Raw genomic sequence first — 19,701 nt, forward strand, 5'->3', positions numbered from 1 at the left:
GAGATGCAAAACTTGGCTGGGGAATTAACGCCCTTGGTGGGACTGGTTGGGAGTTTGGTTGTGTGATGGGCAAAGCGTGCTCAGCGTGGGGCTGGCAGGATGGTGGAAGCATCTTTGTTCAGACCCCTTTGGACATTTCCTGGCCGATATGGCTGAGAATATTTTGTTTGTCTCGAAGTGGTGCTGGAGGGAGGGATCTCAACAGTGTTTATGGGTAGGAGGTTGCAACAGCGCAGGTGGGTTTGAGGTTGCATGTGCTGTCAGAAGCATGAGTGTTACCAGTATTTTGTCATAAGGACCTGGCCAAAAGCCCCCCCAGAGCTGTGACGGGGTGTGGAGCAAGCCCTCGGCATGCAGAAGTGATGTGAGCAGCGTCGCTTGGGATGCCTTTCGTTCTCAGCAAGACCCACCAGCTTCCCAGGAAGCAATGGCTCCAGTGCTGCGGAGCTGCAGGGTTTGACTTCCCACCTTCCTGAGCTGTTTTGTCTCGCCAGGAGAAATCAAGTGATTTGTCAGCACAGCCGCACGCTGTGTATTGGCTTCTGCTTTGGCCAAAAATCACCCATCTCCAGCATTGCTTGGGAGAAGACAACTCCACTGTCAACTTGGTGGAAGGGATGCAAAGCCAGCTCATCCCCAAGGGCAGACTGGGTTGAGCGTACCCTTCAAGGTCATGTCCTGGACATCTCAGCAGCAAAAGCTTCACCATAGTGACCTACACAGGAAGAAAGTTCCCATGAAGAACCTGTCCTGGGGATGATCCTGCACATCCAGACCCCAGGAGCAGTGAAGTCTCAGCTTTCCTGCCTGGCTCCCAGTGTTCTCCAACTTCAGGAGAGGTTTGTGAGCGTTGTCTGCAGGCAGACCAGCCTGGGGCTCGTGCACGCGTGTGGTGGCATGCCGGGGTAGATAGCATCTCTCTGGGGTTTGGCTGGAAGGCGCGCATGAGGGTGCTGGCTTCATGGAAAACCCAGCCCGCTGTTGGACACTGAGCACAGTATGTGTCGGGGCTGGCCTTTTGGGGTTACGGGGGCAAGAGTTCCCCACCGCTGACTCCAGCTTCAGACCAAACCCTTAGTCCTAACCCAGGAAAACATTTCACACCTGCTCCAGTGCTTTCAAGCCTCTGGGATGCTTTCCCGGGGTAGGGCTGCAGCGAGAGCCCCAGGGCTGTGTCTATACTGGCAAATTAAACAGTTCCAGGGTTCAGACACCAATTATCCACGCTGTTAATGAGTAGCACTCGCCCAGGTAATTCTCGGGCATGGTTTGGGAGCGTGCGTGGCCCCGGACCCTTCCCGAGAGGCAGATTGGATGCGGGCGCCCTGTTTTGGCAGGCAGAGGAGGCCCATTCGTTGGGTGAAGGCTTGTCCCTGCCAGGTGGCCTCGGGGCTGGAGGATGGTCCCAGGCACGTCCATCGTGCCGGGGCAGATGTGACCTCCGTGCTTCTGCCGCCTCGGCATGGTCAGCCAGGTTCTCGTTTCGCAAACCTATGGCTCAGGTCTTTACAGCTTGGACAGTTACCAGCCATGAATACCTAAATGATGATAATTAGTTATAATTGCAAAGATTCATCTTAATTTACAGTAGCATCTTATTTTTTTTCTTATTTTTGCTGATTAAGGCCATGTCTGCAGCAATGGGTATTGTCACCAGGAAAGGCCATATTCCCTAAGAAGCCCTTGACTTTCCACCAGCAGACAAGATGCCATCAGCTCCTGCTGCACATCCCAGCCTTCCTGGGAAAGCCGCGCTGACACCGGAAACATCCCCGTCACCATCCACAGCTGCCTGCTCCTCCTTGTCTCGCACCGTGCACCTCGTAAACCCCTCGTGCTCCCCGGCGCTTCCGAGCAGCTTGTCTGCCAGGAAGGTGGGATGGGTGGGCGAGATTTGCATGTTGGAATTCTGACGAGGAAGTTCCCCGGTGCGGAGGGGACCGACTTCCTTGCTTTTTAGCTTATTATATTTTTTATTTGTTTTTCTAGTTATCTAGAGGACAATCTTTTTTATTTTTTTTTTTTCACCCTAAGGGCTGATAGAAAGCAAGTGAATGTGATGTGGGACATCCTTAACCCCAGAGTCACCCTGAGCCCGTTCCCGTGTAGATAAACCAAGGACTAAAGTACATCTTGGGCTTTGAGACACGCCTAGTTGCCTGGCTCCCTTCTAAATATTTTTTTTTTCCAGCTTCTCTCCCCACCCCACTTAGGAAAATGCACCCAAGGAAGCTGAGTGCATCCCCAGGTAGAGCTGGGGAGATCTGATGCTCGGGAAAACTCTTTTCCTCCTCAAAAAATGATGGAAGAGGGAAGGTGTGAGCTTGGTTCTGCTGGATGTGGTCCAAGCATCCAGTCTCCCTCTCCAACTTGTGGCTATCACAATCTCTGAGCCCAGATTTGGGGGCTGCAAGTGGTGGAAGGAGGCAGACCGGTTGGAGACGGTCCGGAGTTGGGTTGCGAAGGAGACCAGAGGACTGGAAATGGTGGCTGAGGAAGAAAGATCAAAAGGCTTGCAGTTGTTTAGGAAAACTTTCTAACAGCCTCCAAATATGGAACAGGCTTCCGCAGGGAGGAGGGGGATGAGCGGTTCTTTTTGTTCACCAGGAGTGGGACAGGAGGTAATTGGCTTAAATTACATCCAGAGAGGTTGAAGTTAGGAGGAACATTTTTCTATGGTGAGGACAGGCTTTTGTGTTGGGGGCTGCAGCATCTCTGTCCATGGAGAAGAAGGAGGACCAGTGCGTGTCGGGAGTGGTTTGTGCTGGAGCCCTGGGGGTCCCAGATCTGGGGTCAGCAATGGGCTGAATGCCACACCGTGCCGTGCCACACTGGAAAAACACATCCGGAGAGATTTTTTTTGGAATCATGCTCAGCGCTGTGGAGTGGCGTGGGCAGGAGACTGCTCAGGTCCCCCCAGCTTTGGGGCTGGGAGATGGTGGGAGCCGCTGCCTTGTCGGTAGCGAGGATGGAAGCTGGATGTCGAAACAATCCAGTACCAGCGGTTTTAAAAGCCGCTTTTGGAGTTTTCTTTCTTGTTTGTTCAAACCCAGATCTTTTCAATAAGCCTGTGGCTAAGTCAGCTGGGAACAGGGCTTTGTGAAGCAGCCTTGCTGCTGCAGACACAGTAGCATCTTCACCCCCTCTTCCCTTGAGTCTCTCCCAACGTGCATTTTTCTTTCAGAAAATTAGAAACTGAGCGGTTTACTGCACTGCTCATGGAATCTGGGGCTCCCTGGCCTTTGAGGTCCTTCCAGCCTTGTCGCAGTAACAGAAATGACTTTTGCCTGTCCCTGGTAGATAGGTTCCAGCTGGACGCTGGGCAAGATTCAGCTCCCAGGCTCCCACACCTCGACGTAGAGGTGAAATTCAGTTGTGGTTATCTCGGAAGCCTGTGCCAGCTGAGACCTGGGGAGCCTACCTGACCTCCAGTTGCTCTTCAAGGAGGATGCAGTTCTCCCAAAGGTGCTGAGCTCTCATTGTTGTCCCCACGTGGACAGCTGGGATGCCCCAAGCACCTCAAACACTGCTTCATACCTCTGTGTGGGCAACTGAGACTTGCCTTAAAGACCTAGTCTGTGTAGTCAATGCAATGGAGAGCTATCAGCTGACCCAACGTAGGTTGGCATGAGCTGAAGACCTCCGTAGACTAGGAAATACCCCAGGAGGGAGAACATGAAGGAACTTGCTCACGCCCATGCCTACCCTTAAGGCAGCAAGACCTGAGCCAGGGATGTGGAGAGCCCTCTGAGATATTGTGTAGCACGTGGAGGGTCACCACAGAGCACGTTGGCTTTCTGAGCAAGGTGCAGCCACGCTGGCATGGAGATGCACCATGCTTGGGTGGTTGCTGGGGCTGAAGGTCATTCTTGGTCAGATAGCTACTCCCGGCTCTTTATGCGTTGCCCGCAAAGCAAATGCCTTGTTCAAACAGGCTCCTCCATTGGCAAACAGGAAGAGAAAAGCAACAAAATAATGCTGCGCGGGGCTGGGAGCGGGAAGCGGCTGTGGCTTGGCCGGATTGAAGTGGTAGAGCACGCTTTGGGCCAGGTCCTGGCTGGGGCTGACGGAGTGTGATTTAATGATGTTGGCTGGGCAATGAGGTGCAAAAGGTGGCTGTCGGGCAGTGGGTTGGGAAGGGCAGAGGCGATAGGGTTGTTAATCCCGTAAACCAGAGAGAAAATAGAGGCAATAACCGCCTGTGAAGCGGAGAAGCTGCTGTTGGGGAAGCCTGTAAAACGCTGGGAGAGCAATACTGCTCGTCAATCCATCATCTTTAGTGCCCAGCACTCACAAGCTCTGTTCTTGGTTTTGGTTTGTGGGTGTTTCCCCCCTCCCACCCCTGCTTCCAGGTTTTTTTTTTGCTGGTGGTGAACAAGGCTGAGGTCTGAGTGGGGATGGTGTGGCAGAGGGGACCATGAGGATTCTCATGGTGACCGGGGCAGGGGTTGGTCCTCCTCGGGTCACCCAGCCATACCCAAGGCCGAGAGGGAGGGGGTCACCCCTTGCTCCACACTTTGTCACCTCTCTGCTGGGGCCTTGAGTGTGGCTTAGGACCCCCCAGGTGAAAGCAAGGGAGAAAAAAAAATCAGAAAAATGCTCCCAAAACTGATGAGAAGAACTAGCTCCCAGTTCCCTTGCTGCTCTTGGGAAGTTGATGCCCATGCTGTGAGGACCCTGAATCCTGCTTTCCCATCTCAACATGGGACACAGATTCATCTCACCCAACTTTAGATCCCTGGGGTTTTACTAGAGCTGAAGAACCAGAGTAGTTCTTCCGGCCTATGGTTCACCTGCCTGATTTTTAGGTGGCTAAGTCAGGATGAGATGACTTGTATCACTCTGAGTACAGAGGAAGCCTGAAGAGATGCTCTCGGGTGAAATCTTAGTGCTTAACCAAAAGAAACCCATATTGTGTGAATCTTAATGTCTTCCCAGTGAGTGTCCTTGCTGGACCAGAATCTCCTGTCATGCTTCCCACCTCGGTATGTATCTGCTACATTCCTTCCCCTGCTTGTCGTCTTTTTATTGCCTTCTCCTCTGGCTGAGGTGGGGCTATGCCAGGCCGTGAGGCACCTCTAGGGAGAGATTCCTCTCATCCTAGGACGTGGGCATTTCCTTGGGAAACTGGTTCCTCCCCCTCTGAAACACCAGTCCTGGGAGGAGACACCTCCATCCCTGAAAGCACCAGGGAACTTCAGAGAGCGAGCCTGGAGCAGATGCCTTGTTTGTGGCCATCTCCGCGTAGGTGGGATGAACCGTACCCGTTGTCAGCAGCGGGTTCCCCATGTGACTTGTTCGTTGTGAAGTGATTCCTCCAGGTGGAACGTGCTGTTGTGTGGGCTCCCTCTCGTTTCAGACCATGTCTTGCAGATGCCAAGTGGACTGCTCTGATAGGCGTTGGAAGAGAACTTACAAAGGTGGGAAATACCTGGTGAAAGAAGAGATTTCTTTCTAGGTGTGATACTCTTGCTCTGGACCTCCATCCCCAGGGATGTCATGAGAACTTAAACACAGAAACATCGAGCACCAGGCAGCACGGAGACATGCAAAGTGCTTTTAAGAAGTTTAATCTTCTACTTCGGCAGTGCAAAAACGTAGGTGAAACTTGACATCTGATGTATCTTAACGGCCTGGTCCCCTGGTTATTCTTCAAAATGTTATTGGGCAGCAGACCTTGTTGCCTCTGGAAGCCACCAAGGCTCAAAAATTTATCAAGGGTCAAAGAAGAACAGGCTGTGTCTCAGGGTGATCGGGGGAGACCTGATGGTGCCTTTTGGGAGGGGATTTTGGAGAGCTGCTGGTGGGTTTTGAGAGGGGTATGGACCCCAAACCTGCTGTCTCTGTTCACTCCATAAGTACTTGACTGCCAGTACGTGGCTCCCAGGAGCATCCTTCATGGGAAGCGGGTGGGAGAGCATCCAGTGATGATGGCGTGACATCCCTGAGCACAGCGGGAGGTGGCTCCTCTCCTCAGCATCCCAGCAAGGCTGGTAGAGGGCTGTGGAGGAGGGAGCTGGGAGGAAACCTGGAGCAGGGCAGGGAGGGTGAAGTGCCTCTCCCAGAATGATCCCCCCTTGTCCAAAGTGGGAGTGGGCTGCTAAACGGTCAAACGGGAGATGGAGGGGCTGAGCTTTCAGACCAGATACCACCCCTTGAAGACAGTCGAGCCAGATATCACCCATTTCATCTTCTGCCTGTCTGCTAGGGTTCCCCTCCTCTTCGGTCTGCCTCCACTAATGGATATCTCATGACATTCTCTTGCTTTTTCCTTCACTCTCCCCTTGCTGCCCACTCTTCCCCGGGAGCTTGGCTTCTGCGAAGGAGCAGAGGGAAGGGAAATATCCCAAAAATCCCCCTTTTCCCTCAGCCGAGCGCAGGTGTTGAGTGGGGTCCCACCACCCCGAGATGTTGCGAGCCCAGCGGTGGGGTGTACGTGTGCGGGCAGGGAAGCCGGGGAAAGGAACAGAAGCTTTTTTTCTCTTCCCGGCGACGCCGACGTGGTGATCAGAGGAGCTGGCCAGAGTCCTAATGAAGATAAATGAATATCCCCTCGCTCCGCTCCTCCGGCTTTTATTGATGGGCTGCGGGGTGAAAGGCGAGCGCCTGAATGCTCATTTACGCCGACGTCACGGGTTTCTTTGGAGGGGAAGGTGTAAGAAAAACCGCCTTGTGCTTGAAAGTTCCTCCGAGATGAGCACGCTCGGCTCTACAAGCCTTTCTCCATTCCTTCCCCATCCATCACTTCCCGGGAGCCCTTTGTAAATGCAAATTGCACTTTGATAGGAATAACGCGCTGAGCCTCTATTAGTGTCTGTGTCGTGGAGAGGGCTATTTTAATGCAATCATTCTTAAAAAAAGCTCCTCTCTGCCTTATTTTAGGCTGTGTATCAAAAACCAATCTGAAAACACGATCCTCCCCCGCCCTCCACCCCCTCCCCTCTCTGGCCTTTCTGGGTGCTGGGATAACTTTTTTTTATTTTGGGCTTGGGATTCATGGGGCAGCCCACGGGGCTTTGACCATGTGAGTGAGAGCTGAGGTGGACACCGTGTCTGGCGTCCCAAGATGGGATGCCCGGACCACAGAATGGTAATGGTGAACGTGGCGATGGGACAACCTGCGTCTCTTGGAGCTTGTTAACTGGGGAAGGTCCAGCTGCAAAACACTCAAGGTTGGGTTGGCCGGGCCTCTGAGCAACCTGATGTGGTTGGAGATGTCCCTGCTCCTGGCAGGGGGGTTGGACTGGGTGGCCTTTGAGGGTCCCTTCCCACCCAAACCATTCTGGGATTTCGGGGGGGTGAGATGCCTCATCCCCTGGATCTTTTCTTTCTCTCTTCTTTCTGGCAGGACGGAGCTTGTTCAATCCCAGCCGTGGGCATCTCGTCGGGTGATGGTGTGTGTGGATTTGCAGAGCAGCCCCCGAGATCCCCGGTGCGTTTCTGCGCTCAGCAAACTGATTTTTCTCATGTCCCAGCCTGATCTCTCCCTCCCAGGGCGTGCAGCACTGAAATCAGTTTAAGCTGCTTTAAAAAAAAAAGGAGGAAAAAAAAAGAAAAAAGGAACATTTTAAGCCATTGAGATCCCCCTCCACACACACTTTGGGAGGTCAGAAAAAAAAATTGCTTTGAACTGTTTAAAAACAAATCTGAGGCGTCATTCATCTTCATTAATGAGATATTTAACCAGTTCCTTTTAATAACTTTTTGATGCATGTGCCAAATGAGAAAACATATTTGGGGCTCATTTGCTGCTTAAAAGGCCATTATTTTGGGCTCATTTTCTGATTAAAAGGCCATTAAGCTCCATGTCCCTTCCCACCTTAACCCCTGAACCTTGCTTTTTTCCCCGGTATCGCCATCGCGCTCCCGCGGAGCCACGTAGGGTCCTTCTTGCACTTTCCGCCGTTTGTGCTGGGGAGGGGAAGGAGGTCACTTCATCTCTCCTGGATCTTCTACAGCGCTCCCGGGCAGAGTTGAATCTCCTGAGGAGGTCAGTCGTGATGGATGGGTCCGTCCGCCTCCTCCTACCTGTTTGGGTATGAGTTATACTGGGTGCTGGACTGGATTTTTTCCCCTGTTACTGGAAATCCAAGCCATTCAGTAGCATACATCTGAAGCCCTCTCCCAAAGGAGAGCTCCAACGGTGTGGTCCTCCAGCACCTTCCCAGTGGGGATGAAATATTTAACGCCGGTCAGAAACATCAGAGCAAGCTGCAGAGCGGTTCTTCTGAACTCCAGGGTGGGGACCACCGCTTTTTGGGGATCCTCCACTCTCAACAAGAAAGATAGAGGGAGAGAAAAGTCCTTTCATAAATCAGAGGAGCGGCGTGGAGAACAAAGGGAGAAAACATAGAAAGCAGAGGGGGTACTTTCCTGTTTCTCGAAGAGCAGAAGAGGAATGGGGAAGGCAGCGTTGTTAAAGTGAAATCCCCGACTAGAATGACAAAAGGCAAAGAAATTAAAGCCAGACTTGTTCCCCTGGGCTGAAGGAAGGAGGATCCCTTTTGGTTTGTTCCTTCTTTCTTGTTTCCTTTAAAGACAGGAGATCAATTGCGGGGCTTAATGAGAACCGTCTAGCGCGAGAGGTAGACAATGCGAGAGGGAGAAGGACGTCCCAGCGCCCTGGAGATTTTACGGCAGCTCTGAGCATCGGGATCCGTCCTTGTAAGTTGCAGCCCATCTCCGGGCCGTGGCCTTGTGCGACGTGAGCATCGCGCGGCCGCCGTCCCGGCCCTTCATCCCGGGGAACCACTGCCTCCGTGGGTCCGTCCTTCGACACGCACCGGTGTCGCGAGCTGGCGGTGCAGGCGCGAGGTGCTGGTGTTGCATCGGGATCCTTTGGGGCCGCTGTGATGGTGACGGCACTCGTGGGCACGGTCCCCCTGCGCTGCCCACAGCATCGCTGCCCGTGGTCCTTCATCCTCCTCATCCTCCCAGTCAGGAGGCCTGACTGGGCTCCTAATTGGGCTCCAAATTGAGGAGGTTTTGGGGCAGTGGTTTCACATTGAAGGTAACCTTGGGTGTAGGGTTTCTACCCAGAGCTGAGGAGGACTTGCTGGGATGCTGCTGGGATTGGAGTCCCCTTGGAGAGTGAGGAGAGCTCCTCCTGGAGACCCTCCACCCAGGAGGGTGACCCGGAGAGCATCTCGGTGCTCCTGGAGACCCTCAAGAGAGGCAGGCGGTACCCAAAGGTGGCTTCTGCAAACTGTCCTGCTCGTGGCGTGCAAAACTCGCACCAACACAGGTGCCAGATCTCTGCTGGGCTTAAACCCCATCGCCCATCGGAAGGCAGAGAAGGACGCAGCGGGGAGGGGGATAAAATCCCTGATCATTGCCCCCGCTCATCCCGGGGATTCCCACCGCTTTCCCCAGCGGCAAGGGCTGGAGGAAGTGCGTGGACAGAGCAAAGCCTCCCGAATCGGTGCGGAGCCACCTCTTCGGAGGCCTCAGCGCCCGGCCCTGGGGATGCATCCTCTTTCAGAGCAAATTATTTTTCCTCTGTCACTCGATAGGTCTGGAGCCCAGCGCGATCCCCTGAGCTTCCGCCGGAGAGGGGGACCTTTCACGGGGCAGGTAAGGGGGCCGCGCAGGAGGGGGAGCGGGGCTGCGGTAATAGCTCTGAACTTGGCTCGGGACTGCTAATGAATGCAAACGAGCTTTTAGCTACTGGGTCGCTCCGCGGCGGTTTTTTTTGTGCAAAGGTTTTGTGCTCTTCGCCGTAACTGTTCACGTGCCCCGGCTTGAATGGCGGGGGGCACGGCGGAGGCTGAAAGGATGAGCAGGTACCTTCTCACACCAAAATGTTAACAACTTCCTCCCCGCGCCGCTTGCCAGCGCCGGAGATCTGATACCGGTTCACCCAGGCCTTGAAAAACCTTTTGCAAAGGGTTTTTCTTTATTTTCTTTTCTTTTGTTTTTTTTTTTCCTGGGGCCTCGTCACCCTGGCTATTTAATACTCATTTATGGGTTTGCTCGCCGTCGTGAAAACCGGAGGGGATGCAGAAGGGGGGGGGCGATGCCACCCAGTTATCCTGTACCAGTACCCCAAAACCAGCCCAAAGGGACACCCTACGAAGCACCTGGTTGTTGCTGGAGCTGCTGATTTCCGCTCCCAGCGTAAATCCGAGCTCTGTTACACAGAAAGATGGGTTTTACCTTCTCAGAAAACCCGAACGTGGCTCAAACTGGGTGTGAATTTCTTTCCCTGATTTTTAACTGGGAGGGTGGATTGATTTTGGTTTTAAGGCAGTTCTCAGTAAAAGAAAACTGGGTTCTGTGAGGGGAACGGGAAAACCTCCTTGTGACTCGGCGTTCCCAAAGATGGGCTAGGGAAGCCACGTCAGGAGATGGAGAAATACTCGGAACCGGCGTCGCCCCACCTCATCCGCGGGTGAAGCACCAGTTCATTCCGTGGGTTGCAGTGGGGCCGTTGTTTCCTTTTAATCCGAAGGTCACGTTAGCACTTAGCGAGTCTCGGGCCGGTGGAAAGAGACGAAGAGTTTTTAGCAAGAAAATGAGCGGTGTTGCTTTCAGCTTGGTTCCGCGAGTCCTTGAGGGAAGCAGAAAACTTCCCCAAACTTCCCAAAACTAGAAAGACTTGTTCTGAAAAACGCTGTTTTCTTCCTCTTCCCCAATACCTTGCCTCTCGCATAAACCTCTCTCCTTCTCTGGACACAGAGAAGAAAGATGTCCCTTCCTCTTGCTTGGCTAAAAAAAAAATAGATTAATTGAAAATTATTAATTTTGATGGCAGAAAAAAAGATTGTTTATGGCTTATATTTTTTTTAAAGACAAAAAAAAAAATCTGCTATCACTTGTACTTAACTGGGATGCAGGTCTGGTGTTATCCCACTGTGGGACCAGACACCCTGCCCTCCCATCCAGCTTTTCGGTGCCGCCTCTTGTCCCCCAGGCTGGGTGAGCTCCCAGTGCCATTGCTTCGGCCCGGGGACTCCATCCCACAGCCCTGTGTGCCAACTTCTGAGCAGATTGGGAACCCCCAGTGGGGTTTCCACCAAAGGGGTGGCCCCGTCCCAGCATCTTCCCTCCCTCTAAGGCTTCTTGGCCCAGAGGGGCGCAGGTGCTGCGGGTTGGGAGGGTGCAGGGTTGGCGGGGGGGGGGCCGTCACCCAGTGTGGGCTCTGCTGGGTGCCCCAATTTCTGGGTGCCCCAACCACCCTGAGCACCCCGAGTGCCCCGGCTGTGGGTGAGCTCGGGAGCCAGCCGCCATCCTTGGCTGTTTGAGCCAAAATAAAAAATTCTGAAAAGCTGTGAAGGGGCAAATGAGGTTTTTGGGGGTCCTTTAGGAAAGTGTCCCCTCAGGGGCCGGGCCGTGTGCGCGGCGCAGGCCGAGCCCTCCGTTCCGACGCTGGGGGAGACAATGAATCCCACGGCGCGCTTCCCCTCTCGTCGGAGGCGCGATGTGTTTCTCATTTGGGCCTTGGTTTGTTTCCTTTCTCTTCTTTCTCTCCCCTCCTTCTCCCCTGGTCTTCCCAGTGGGATTGAATAAGCGGAGCAGGCGGGACGGGAGCCGGCGGCGGGGCGGCCTCGCCGCGGGGAGGTCGGGGCGCGCGTCGCCTCCGGCCCTTTGCCACCGTTAGAAAATCAGGAGCTGCCGCGCAAGCCGAGGGTCTCCACCGCTCTCTTTCGAGGCATTTTATTTATTTTTTTTTTTCCCCCCCCACTCCTTTAAAAAGGATTTTGGAGGAGTTTGGGAAAGGGAGGGGAAAGGGAACCTGTAGCGTGGAGAGGAGGGTGAAGGTGGAAATCCCAGCCCCCTTCACGCACACCCCGCATTTTCAGCGGGAAAAACCTGATTTTAGGAAGAGATTCCTGAGCAAACTCGGTAGCCTTCCCCCCCTCAGCGTGTCCTTGGAGTTGCCTCTTCGGCAGGGCTTTGTGTTAAGAGGTCTGGGGCAGAAATAGCGTTTCAGCAGCATCTCCAAAGCCTCGTCTCTTGAAAATATACACACGCACGTACCCCCCGCGCCCTCCCTCCCTCCCCGGCCCTGGCTCGGGTTTCCCCGGGGTTTTCTTTCGGGATGAACGGCGAAACTTTCAACGTAGTTTGTTTTCCTTCAGAGCAGGGTAAGATGTTTCTCGTTATGCCTTTTTAATTTGCGCAAAGGCTGCGTGGCGTGTGGAAGAAGGGCGGCTGTATTCTTGCAACGACGCAAAAAATCCTTCGCAGCCCACCCTTTCGGGTGGCTCTCCGCTGCTGGCAGGAGAGGCAGGCGGGGGAAAAGCCAGATGGGTTTCCAAAAAGGGCTGAGGTTTGGGAGAATGGTTTTGCTGGTAGCAGAATTTAAAAAAAAAAAAAGGAAGTTTGTTAAGAAAAAAAAAAGAGAATAAATACCAGGCAGGGGTGGTGGGTCGGGTTTTCAGAAAGGCATTTAAACCAGATTTTTCATTTATTTTTTTTTCAGGGTGATGTTTTGGAGCGATACTAGAAGAGGAAGGTAAAATAGGAGATGATCCAAGAATTATTTTTTTATTTTATTTTTTTTTTTTCTTTAGAAAAGGAGGATGCTCAGGAAAAGAATCACTTCTTGAAAAGAAATTTGAAATCAGGAGCCATTGAGGGAGAGGCTCTGGGCACCTGAGGTTATCCACACCCTACGGGAAATATTGCCACTTCAGGGAAAGGCAATCCCCGCTTGTTTGACCCGTTGAGGAGCTGAAATCTTGTTTTCAGAAGCAAGTGGAGAAAACATGAAAAATGTCCCTAATTGAGGAAGAAAAAAAAAAACCCAAAACCAAACCCAGCAGAAGCTCAAAACGTGCTGTGTGCAGCCCAATGAGAATGAGCGGCTGGGATTTGGGATTTGGGATGCTCCAAAGGGCCATCGAAGGGTTTGGCCACTTCTTTTGAAGGAGGGGTGGGATGGCTTTGGGGGAGGTGGGGAAGGGGCCGAGAGCGAGCGCGAAAGGGTGGTACCTGGGGCGAAGGAACCGGCGCGCGGGCGGGAGAATCCCGAGGCGACCGTCCCCGGAGCATCTTCCCGAGGGACCGGCCGGAGCTCAGCCCATCCCAGGCGCCTTCTCGCTTTACAAGATGTAGGAAAAATGAGTGGAGGGATTTTTCTTTTTTTTTTTTCAATTTACTTGTGCTTCTCTCTAATAACGCCTGGAGCGGGACCAAGCCGTGTTTCTTTTCCTCGGGAGAAGGCGTACGCGCGACGAGGGGAATATCGGAATGATCTCGTTTCTGTCTCTCTCCGGTCTCATCCTGAACAAAGGACGGATGGGAACAAGAAAGGAAGAAAAAAATATCACCTGTTCCCATCCAGTCTTAGAGAGATCGCAGTCATTATCTCGGCAGCTTCACGTTTCCAAAGGGGCTTCATTTTTCTTTTAAACACTGGCATCTTGTTAAAAAACACGGGAGGAGAAATCCCCCCGCTTCCATCCCCCTTTTCCTTGCTTTTCCCCACAGCCGCAACTTTAACACCTGGGGGGAAAAAAAAAAAAAAAGAGAAAAATCGAAAGGAAATCCAACCAAAACAAAAATAAAGGCCCCCAACCCTGGCTTTTTCTCGATGGCGTTTCTCCATCTGACAAAAGCCTTTGGTTTTCTGTCATTCTTTTCATTTCCTTGATGGCTCCCCAATTGTCAAGCCTTCAAGAAAACGCACTTTAGCTCTTTGTCCCCAAAGGTAATTTGATAAACTCTTTGCAGAAACATTCTGGTTTCGGAGGCTTTTTCAGAGAAGGCAAAAAAAAAAAAAGGGGGTGGAAAAAAAAGGGAAAAAGGAAGGAAAAATAAAAGAGGGGGGAAAGAAAAATAAAAGAAGGAAGGAAAAAGGAAGGAAAAAATAAAAGAGGGGGAAAAGGAAGGAAAAAAAAGAAGGAAAAAATAAAAGAAGGGAGAAAAAAGGCGAAAAAGAGGGAAAACCCCATGAGCTGCCCCTGCAAGGGCTGTGAGCGGGGGAGACGACGTTTGAGCGCCTATTTGAGCGTTTTTACATGAAAAATCCAGGGCTTTGCAATCGGGTGATGGAGGGGAGGAAGAAGCGGGGCGGCGGGGGCCCGGCGGGCGGCAGCGGGGGCTTGGGGGAGCGGGGAGGAAGCTTTACATTGTCATCGTCCCTAAATGCTTATGAATACTCATTTTCAGGCAGCACCCTGTGGGCGGGGACCACCCCAGCTTTCACGCTATAAAATGCCGCGGGTTTCCCGGGCGCGGGGAGCGCTCCCCGGCACCCACGGCTTCGGGGTGGCTGAAGCCAACTTGGACTTCAAGGTTTGGTAAGTGGCGAAAAAAACAATAGCGCTTTTCTTTTCTTTTCTTTTTTTTTAATTTTTTTTTTAATTTTTTTTTTTTTTTTTTCCCCTTTTTGGTGGTGGGAGCCGGTTGCCGAGCGGGGTTCTCGGTGCTGGGGGAGCTGCACCCAACCGCTCGCCAAATTTCGGATCCCCACCCTTGGGTTTTTATGGAACCGCTTCCACCCGAGGGGTTTGTTGTTGTTTTCTTTCATCCGAGGGGTGAAAAAACCAGCGATGACAACTTCAGAATGTCATTGCTGGGCTTTAAAGGCGCCTGGTTGGAGGGGGAAAAAAAAAAACAACGAAAAGAAAAGCAAAACAAAGCCCTCAACCAGAACTGGGGGCCTGTTCCCAGGTGGGGGAAGTGGTGTAAGTCTGCTCCAAGCGGGGCACGCCGGCTGCTCGGGACTCCGGCACGCTTTGCGGGGGGGAAAAAAAAAAAAACCAAAACCCACCAAAAGTGATCAAGAAGCAAAAAGTAACATTGGAGATTTGGTTGCAAAAATTAACTTTTGCAATCTGGCGGCGAAAAATTGCCTCGGAGGTTTGACGGCAAAAGTGACGTTGGAGACTCGGCGGCAAAAGTTAAATTGGTTGGTTTAAATTAATTAATTAAGTTGGTTGCAAAAATCAATTTGCAGATCTGGAGGGGTGGTTGGGTTTTTTCCCCCCCTGGCAGGGCCATTTGTTAAATGACAAAGGAGCTGGGATTTCTCCGAGACGTGAAGCTGCCGTAGGTTCTCCCCGTCCCGCGGCGGCCCCCGCGCTTCGCTGGCCGTACAGGTGGTTGGTACTGGGCCGTACTGGGTTATGGTCTGTCACGGAGACGTTATCAAATCCGCTCTAAGAGTGCGGTCGGAGGAGAAAATCTGAATGCCCAGAAGGAATAAAACGCACAGTCAGGCCAAAAAAAAGCAGCGACGTCGGTCGCAGAGCGTTAGCAGGGCGTCCCGGCTCAAAAATTAAAGTTATTTGGGTGAATTAGGTTTTAAAAAATCAAATAGAAAAAAAAACCATCACGCAGAGTGCCTGGTAAAACCTGGCTTTGAACGGGACGTGAGGATCGAAAATCGCACTCGCGCATTTCCAGTTCCTCCCAGTTCCCCTTTCGGTGGGTTTTGGCTGAGATAGGGATGGAAGGAATTGGGCGTTTAAAAAAAAAAAGGGACGGGACCTCAGGAAGCGTTCAACAGCGCGAGAGAGAAAAGGGAATTTTGGGAGCAACTGCTCCCTTTGGGGAAAAAAGAAATCAAATAAATTAATTAAAATTAAGTGTTACCTAGGGGTGCCTCCGGGATTAGCTCAGGGCATCCACTCCGCGCGGGCGAGATGGACGCGGCTCGCTCTGCCGGGGTGAAAAATGGGATGGAAAAATGCAGGGACGGAGTTTTGCGTGTGCGGGGAGCAGAGCCAGCACCTCATTCTCCCCCCGCGGGCCGGAGGGGCCGGGGGTGACCCGGAGCGGGCGGCACAGCCCGGGGAGGGTGTCCAGCCAAGGCAGCGCTGCGGATGACCGGCGGGACTCTCTGCTGCTCTCTCCAGCCGGAATGTAACAGCGCCGGGATTTTTTTGGGAGTTGCAGGGAGAGCGTTGCTCACGCTGGGGAAGTCAAACCCGTTGGATTCGGGAAAAAAAAAAAAAAAGAGAAATTTGCTGCTTTAGGGAGTTTTTCCTGTGGGAGGATTTTCCCTCTTGGTGCCGAATTTTCCCGGCACGGCAAAATTTTGATGATTAAAAAAACCCAAATTTGATGGTGTGGCAAAATTGGACTCTGAGAGTCTGACCTCCCGGGGAAAGCGGGGTTGGACCCCGGGACGTGGGAAGCGGTAGCGCCGAGCCCCAGACCCGCCGCTGCTTTTTGGGCTCGGCCGCGCGCCGGGGCGGTGAATTCGTCGCCTTCGCCCGTTCCCGGCGGGAGCAGCACCCACCACGGAAAGGCTCCCCGGGGTTGGTGTCACCAAACCTGTTGTCTGCTGGTGCCGTCGCCCCTCTCCTGCTCTTGAGTTCCTGCTCCCCCGTTGCCTTCTCCGCCCCTTTTTGCGATTTCACGGGCTCGATTTGCAGCTGATGCTAAAATTATCCGGATTACGGGAAAAGTCAGGGCGAAGCCAGGAGCATCCGGGCAGAGCCATGGCTGCACCTCGCAGACCTGGTTTGGAGAAGCCGGATTCTCCTGGCGTTATCTCCAGAGGGAGGAATTCTGCAAAGAAAGAAACCCTTAAAAAAAAAATTTAAAATATTTTTTCAGGCTTTTCGCCTTTACCCCCAAGTTTCCACCAGTGGGAAGAGAACCAGGGGGACATTTTGGGACGTGGGCAGCCAAGGCCTCGCTCCTTGCTGGGCACGGCTCTGGTCGGCCCCACGGTTTGGGGGTTCCTGGGGGGCCAAAGCGGAGCTGTTGGTGATGGGTGGGCTTCTCTTCAATGGCTTTTTGTGACTCGCAGCCCCCAGGTCTGACGCTGGGCCCTGCTGGGATGCGCGGTGGCCCCCCAGCCAATCCGGGGCGAGGGGAGCCCCGTTTTCCCCGAGCCTCTTGGGGTGCGCGGGCTGGCCGGGGGGCGATGCTGGGCTGGCCGGGGGGATGCTGGGCTGCAGGCACTGGGCGGGCTGGGAGCAGTGGGGAGCGGGGCAGGAGGAGTTGGGGAAGGAATTTCTGGGAATTGTTTTGGGGAAGCGCTTCGGGATGGTGCGAGGTGCTTTGAGGAAGTGTTTTCGGGAGGTGCGTTGGGAAGGTGCTTGGGAAGATGCTTTGGGAAGGTGTGTCGGGAAGGTGTTTCAGGAAGGTGCTGGGGAAGTGTTTTTGGGAATTGTTCTGGGGAAGCTCTTCGGGATGGCTGAGGCACTTCGGGAAGGTGCTTTGGGGAGGCAATCTGAGAAGATGCTTTGGGAAAGTGTTTTAGGAGGGTGGTTTTTTTTTCGGAAGATGCTTTTGGGAAGGTGCTCGGGAAGGTATTTAGGGGAATTTTGGGGAATTTCTCTGGGGAAGCACTTTGGGATGGTGCGAGGCACCTTGAGGAAGTACTTTAGGAAGATGCTTCGGGAAGGTGTGTTGGGAAGGTATTTTTGGGAAGGTGTGTTGGGAAGCTGCTTTAGGAAGGTGTTTGGGGAAAGTGCTTGGGAAGGTATTTAGGGGAGGTAAGTTGGGGAAGTATTTTTGGGAATTATTTTGGGGAGGTGATTTAGGGAGGTGCTTTGAAGAAGTGTTTTAGGAAGATGCTTGGGGAAGGTGCGTTGGGAATGTGTTTTAGGAAAATGCTTTGGGAAGATGCTCGGGAAGGTATTTGCGGGAATTATTTTGGGGAAGCACTTCGGGATGGTGCGAGGCACTTTGGGAAGGTGTTTTGGGATGATGCTTTGAGGAGCCGCTGAGGGCTGAGCCGGACAGGGACCCTGCAGGGAAGAGGGGCGGTGGGGCGGTGCGGGGCGGTGCGGGGCGGTGCGGGACCGGCGGGTCCCCGCGCTCCCCCGCCTGCAGTGCCGCTGGCCGCCACCGGGTGGGGCGGCAGGGCAAAGAGTGAGCGCGGCGGCGGGTGCGGGGCGGGGGGGCTCCCGCGCCGGGATGCACCGGTTTGGGGAGGCGGGGGTGCCCAAGGATGCTGCACCCACCCCGCGATGATCCCCGCACCCCAGGTCCAGCTCCGCACTGGGGATGGGGAGGGGGTGGTCGCAGGAAAGGGGCTGAGGTGCTGGGTCACTCCAAAGGAAGGGGGGACCCCCCAGTCCCCGAGGTGAGGGTGGGGGGGGCGCAGCCCCTCTGTGCACCCCGCAGTCCCAGTACCGGACTCAAACCAGCTGGAGAGGCTGAAGGGGGGCTGGGGAAGGGGGGGTGAAGGAGAAGCCGTGGGGGGGGGTTGGGGGGGACTCAATGAACTTTTGTTTTTCCTGTAATCCGAAGCAAATGCTTTGCAAAACGGCCCGCAAGCGGGCAGCCCGGATACCTGCCCTTGCCCCATCGCCGCCGCGGCTGGGGGGGAACTGGGGGGAACTGGGGGTGCGGGTGCAGCCTCCTGTGCCGGGCAGCAGCTCTGATCCCCCCCCGTCCTGGAAAGCAGCGGGGAGGGGGTGGTCAGGACAATTACAGCCCCTTCATCTCAGAAAAAAAAAAAAATAATAATAAGAGAGAAGGTGTGGAATATAGCAAGCCCCCCTCCGAAAATATTGCGGGGGCAGAGAGTAAAGCACTGCGGGGGCAAATCACTGGGAGCAAATAATTGGAGGGGGGAAATCAGTGCAAGTGGGCAGGTAAATGGGGGGGGGGTCATAATTGAGAGGGGAGATCATAATGGGGGGGGGGGATATCTTTGCAAGAGGCCAGATCACTGCAGGGGGTAAATCTTTGGTGGTGGGGGGGGAATCACTGAAGGGGCAAATCCTTGCGGCAGGGGAAATGATGGGAGCAAGGAGTTGCAAGGGGGGAAAAAGGGGGGGGGGCTGAATTATTATGGGGAGGGTAAATCATTGCAAGGAGTGAAAGAGGGGGGCAATTATTGGGGAGGGGGAGAATCATTGCGTGGGGCAAATTAGTGTGGGGGGTAAATCACTGAAAGGGGAAAATCATCGGGGGATAAACCTGGGGGGGGGAGTCACTGCAAGAGGGGGGATCATTGGGGGTAATTCTTGTGGGGGAGAAATTATTGCGAAGGATCGTTAAAGGGTTAAATATCGGGGGGGTCTTGGGGGAGTCATCATACGGGAGCAGTCATTTGGGGTTAAATGTTGGGGGGGGTCACTGTAAGGGAGAATTATTGGGGGTTAAATACAGCGTGGGGATCCCTAAAAGGGGGGGATGATTAAGTATTGGGGGGGTCATGACAAGGGGGGCATGATTGAGAATTAAATATTGGGGGGTGGTTGTGGGGGGGATCGTTGAGGCTTAAATATTGGGGGGACCATCGCTGGGGGGAATCGGGGGGTGGGAGTCATTGCGAGAGGAAAATGATGGGGGGGGGAATCTTTGAGAGGAGGGCATCAGGGAGGATTAAATATTGGGGGGGTGATTTGGGGAGGGGGGAGAAATCACCCTGGAGGGGGGGGGGCTGGAGCTGAGCCGCGCTTCTCTCTCCGCAGGCCGAAGGTACGGGCGGAGGAGGAGGAGGAGAAGGAGGAGGAGGAGGAGGAGCAGCGGGCCGCGGGCCAGGGCTCGCACGCTCCAGCGCCGCCTCCCCCGGAGCCTCCGGAGCGGGGGGGGGTGCGGGAGGGGGGTGTGCGGGGGGGGGGGGTGCGGGGGGAGCCGCCGCGCTGGCGGCCGGCCCGGCCCCGGCTTCCCCGCCTCTATATAAACACACATGGCCTTTCCTTTTTTTTTGGGCTCCCACTCCAAGGTTTGCGAGGGGCTATACCCGGCAGCCCGGCCTCCCGCTCCAGAGGAGGCGAGGGGAAAAGTCTGGGGCTCCCAAATCACCGGCGTTCAGAGCGAAATATATTTATAGCGAGATAT

This window comes from Chlamydotis macqueenii, chromosome 4 (assembly GCF_036417535.1).
Source record: "Chlamydotis macqueenii isolate bChlMac1 chromosome 4, bChlMac1.mat, whole genome shotgun sequence".
Lineage (NCBI taxonomy): Eukaryota > Metazoa > Chordata > Aves > Otidiformes > Otididae > Chlamydotis > Chlamydotis macqueenii.